The 4,781-nt window shown below is 49.7% G+C and overlaps 1 pseudogene; it reads left to right on the top strand.

The window, feature by feature from the left end:
• Positions 1-516: 516 nt before the first annotated feature.
• Positions 517-2,801, top strand: LOC123161585 (squamosa promoter-binding-like protein 10; annotated as a pseudogene).
• The last annotated feature ends 1,980 nt before the right edge of the window (positions 2,802-4,781 follow it).

Genomic DNA, 4,781 nt, shown 5'->3' with positions numbered 1-4,781 from the left:
GCCCTGTTTTCTACTAGTGAAGGCATTAAGAAGATACTAGTCCAACTTGTGGGAGCAGTTATGAAAGTTAGATATCTTTTAAATCTATTTGTGGTTCTTGTTTTCGTTGGTCTTGCTATTCTAGTCAATTGGTGAAAGTACTTCAATGTATCAAAAGAATCGTTGATGAAATAAAATAAGAAGGCAGCCCAAAAAATGCATGCGGACGAGATGCGGCTAAGATGAGGCCTCGCGTTGGGCGCACGGTTTATGCATCCATGAAAACGGCCGAACACCGCCCGGTGCTATACCCAAACGGATGAAATTCGGACCAAACGGATGCCCGGGCCGTAGGTTAGAGTTGGCCTAATTGCCAACGGACACGCACACACTCATCACTCTCCTCCCCTCCACTCTCTCTCTCTCTCTCTCCACCACAGTACACTACCCACATTGCTCTCTCTTGATCTCTTCTCTCTCCTGGCTGCCTTTTTAAGCACCTCTGCGCCCTCCACCACCTTACACAGCACAGCACAACCTCACTGATTCATACGGCTAGCAAGCGAGCTTAGCCAACCACACGCCTCCTATCTAACTCCCCCCGGCCGGCCTTCTCTTCTTGAGCTCCGACCGACCACTTACTCGGGCCATGATGAGCGGCGGTAGGATGAACACAGCAGCGAGCGACGACTTCCGCTTCGCGGCAATGCAGCCACCGCCCTACGTCGGCTTCGAGCACGCCGGCATTGTCCAGGCCGGCGGAGGAGGAGACCAGCGCCACCAGGGCGCCATGATGTACGACAACTTCGACTTCGCGGCGGCTGCCGCCGCCTTCGGCCAGTTCCAGGACGCGCCGCACCACCAGATGCTTGGGCTCCCGCGGAACGGGAGCGGCGCCTGTGGGCTCGTCCCAATGGCTCCGCCGACCATGCCCAGGATGCAGCTGCAGATGCCGCCCATGGCCATGCACGGCCAGGGCGACGTGTACCCGGCGCCCGGGATGGTGAAGCGCGAGGGCGGCGGTGCCGGGGACGCGGGGAGGATCGGGCTGAACCTCGGCCACCGGACCTACTTCTCCCCCGGGGACATGCTGGCCGTGGACCGTATGCTGATGCGGTCCCGTCTCGGCGGCGTGTTCGGGCTGGGATTCGGCCGCGCCCACCACCAAGCTCCTCGGTGCCAGGTGGAGGACTGCAAGGCGGACCTCTCGGGCGCCAAGCACTACCACCGGCGCCACAAGGTCTGCGAATACCACGCCAAGGCCGCCCTCGTCTCCGCCGCCGGCAAGCAGCAGCGCTTCTGCCAGCAATGCAGCAGGTCAGAGTCAGACCCCATAGATTCCCATATCCCTCTCTCTAGAAACTAAGATGACTCATGTTCTTGCACAAGTATACTCCGTATAGCTTAGCTAGGTTGCAGCTTGGCCAGTGGGAACTGTTTGCCTTTTCAGTCTTCACTCTGTTTTTGGTTCATCTAGCTTGTCCGTGTTAGAGACGACCCGTCATGTCAAATAAAAAAGACAACACAAAACACTACTCCATGCATGTAGCACAAACATGAGCTTTTCCTTGCCGTTTTCCGGTCCTGGGCGATCGATCAATGGAGACAGGGTCACGAAAAGAAAAAGAGATTGAAAAGGGAGCGTTCTTTGGTCTAGCTGCAGACTCCAGACCGCTGCGTGCCCTGGCCATATCTCTGCTTTTTCTTGCATTGACCAATGTAGTGTGGCGGTGCCAGTGGCGACTAGACTTTTGCATATGGGTTCACACGCATGCATCACTTGTTGAGCTAGCTAGAATTTTAAGTTATCTTTTGGTACATACAACTTGAATTTTATGTTTCAGCTTTGCTAAGTCTGAGTCGACTGTCTCGGTCTTGCATGAAGATTCCTACAAATAATTTCTTTTCAGCTTTTTTTTCTTTGCATATTATACCACTTGATTGAGATTTGATTAAATCTCAATCAACTGAGACCTAGACATGCCCAAGCTAAACATAAAAGGCGTGTAATTCGGATTGGATTTAGGTTCCACATGCTCACGGAGTTCGACGAGGCAAAGAGGAGCTGCCGGAGGCGGCTCGCAGAGCACAACCGTCGCCGGAGGAAGCCGGCGCCTGGCAGCACGGCGGCGTTGTCCAAGGATTCGGCTCCACCTTCCAAGAAACCCAACGCCGGCGCCATCTCCAGTTCCTACACTGCCGACAACAACAGTAAGATGACACGGTCGCTTTATCTAATTCCTAGTGCAACGATCATCATTTATCGGGGCTAATTTGTACGTACGTACGATCTGTTGATCAGCTTTCAGCACGACGAAGTCGACCATCTCCTCCAACACGAGCGCGATCAGCTGCCTCCAGCAGAGCCAGGCCAGGGAGGTAGCCTCGACGAGGCCGACGACGCTCACCCTCGGTGCGCCGCTGGAGGAGGACGATGAGCAGCAGCAGATCAGGAACGCCATGCAGCTCCACCACCATCAGGAGCAGCAGCACTTCATCACCTCCCTCTTGCACAACAACATCAATAACAGCAACATTCTGTCGTGTTCCTCGGTGAGCGCGCTCCAGCACGATGCCATCGGCGGCGGTGGCGGCCAATGGCGAGGTCTCCGACCAGAACAACGACAAGGCCAACAACAGCATGCATATGTTTGAGGTGGACTTTATGTAGATGTTGAATCTTGAGCATTAGGCTTAACATAATTATGATCTAACAACAGTTAGAACACCACAGTAGATTGTAAGTGGAAGTGTTCTGTTTTCACCGGTTATAGAGCGAGGTCGAGTGCATTGGTGTATTGGTGGGGTTAAACATCAACGAAACAGTGTACTAATTCACCCTTTTAGCAGCTCAGTTTATAGTGAACTTTGAGATAGTTTTAGCCAACAAGTAAGCAATGGAATAACAGACCAATAAGCACAATGGCACAATATTTGTACCTGAAATAACCTCCACAAAACGGGAGTGAAAAATACGGGCACGGACGAACCGTCCCATACGACTTTCACTATGACAATCATGGAACACGGTCTTATCTACTTCCTCCGTTTCTAAATATAAGTCTTTTTAGAGATTTCTCTACAAAATACATATGGAGGTAAAAGACAAGACTTATATTTAGAAACGGAGAGAGTAGAAACTATACACTCAACACCTTGCCAACGAAATCACAAGTGGCAAGAAAACAACAAAACAGAGTTAATGCGCGTTTTGTTACCTCCGATAACCTATGAGCTACTCTCAAACCGCTTAAGCAAATGGCACGGAATTAGGTAGATTATCAGATAGATAAGCTCGCAATATATACAAATCAAATTTCATCTCAACAGATATTTTTTGACCCAGTGTGCATGACTGATACGTCTCAAACGTATATATAATTTTTAAAGTATTTCATGCTATATTTATATCATTATTGCATAGTTTTGCCATCAATTTTTTATCTTTTTCTAAACTAACATATCAATATAGTGCGCATTGTCAGAGGGGGGTATCAATCTTCATCGACCTCTCCATCATCCCTTGCTGCTCCTATGATGATCCGACAGTAGTCCATCCTTGGGGCTGGAGGTTTTTTTTTATGGGAACATTGCATTCCATTAAACTTCAGCCAGATCGCTAGCAATAATGTTCATGATACATGGAGGAGCATCACCCTCCCAGAATGAGTCTGCATTCTCACAACTCACACCAAACCTTGCCAACTCATGAGCAACAGCGTTACAAGCCCGCCGACCAAATGAGAAATTAAAGGAAACAAAGTTTAAAATACTTAAACTCCTAGCTTCTTTCACCAGCACACCAATCGTCGACTTGTCATACTCATAGCTGTTGAGCGCTTGTACCAAGACTGAAGCATCAGACTCAAAGATGATCTTGTTTGCGCCCACCCTGATGGCGCCATCGATAGCAGCGAGACAAGCAACAGCTTCAGAATGCAGAGGAGACCTCAAATGCACTGAATTACCCGCGCCAGCAGCAACGAAATCGCCCGCCTGATCGCAAATGACATAGCCCCATCCTCCAGAACCACTGATCTGGGAAAAAGCCCCATCAAAGTTCACTTTCACAAAGTTCTCAGGGGGTTTAACCCATCTACTAAGGTCAGGTGGTTTTGGTGGCTTATCTGGCACCCTGAGCATCAAGAAATCCACTCCCAGGCTTTCCACTCTGTGGCAAATAGTTTGGGTATTTGGAACCACCTCCCCCGCATTGGCCTTGTTCCTTACATTCCACCATTCCCACATAAAGATTGTAGCTTTCAACTGTATATTTTCGTCACACTTCCAGAGCTCCTCAAACATATGGTGAGCCGAGCTGCAGGGCAGGAGCTTCTCACGCGTCTCCCCCAGCCCCAGCCTCCCCCAACACTCCTTAGCATGTTTACACTTTAGAAAGATATGGCCACCGTCTTCATTTTTCCTATGACAAACCGGGCACGAGGTGTCCAGCTCGATCCCAATCCTCGCGATTTTCATCCTGAGTGCCAAGCTGTTGTGAGCTAGCCGCCAGACAAACATCTTCAGCTTGTTTGGGACTCTCATCTTCCAAATGTGGTTCCAATCAAAATTTACCTGACACTTTCCCGTACTCACTCTGGAGCAGGCAGCATCACTGCCACAGCTTCTATCCCTGAGCATTACCCCCACTTTGTAGGCAGACTTTACAGACTCTGGGGCTGGAGGTTTGTACATGTACCTATGTGCGCTCTCTGTCTCCCTCTCTCTCTCTCTGTTCATTTCTTATGATGATTGTGATGATGGGCTTTCTTAATGGATTTGAATTATGTGATGTATCCCTC

This window comes from Triticum aestivum, chromosome 7B (genome assembly GCF_018294505.1).
Source record: "Triticum aestivum cultivar Chinese Spring chromosome 7B, IWGSC CS RefSeq v2.1, whole genome shotgun sequence".
Taxonomy (NCBI): Eukaryota; Viridiplantae; Streptophyta; class Magnoliopsida; order Poales; family Poaceae; genus Triticum; species Triticum aestivum.
Note: the sequence above shows the minus strand (reverse complement) of the source record. Positions and strands in the feature narration are given on the sequence as shown.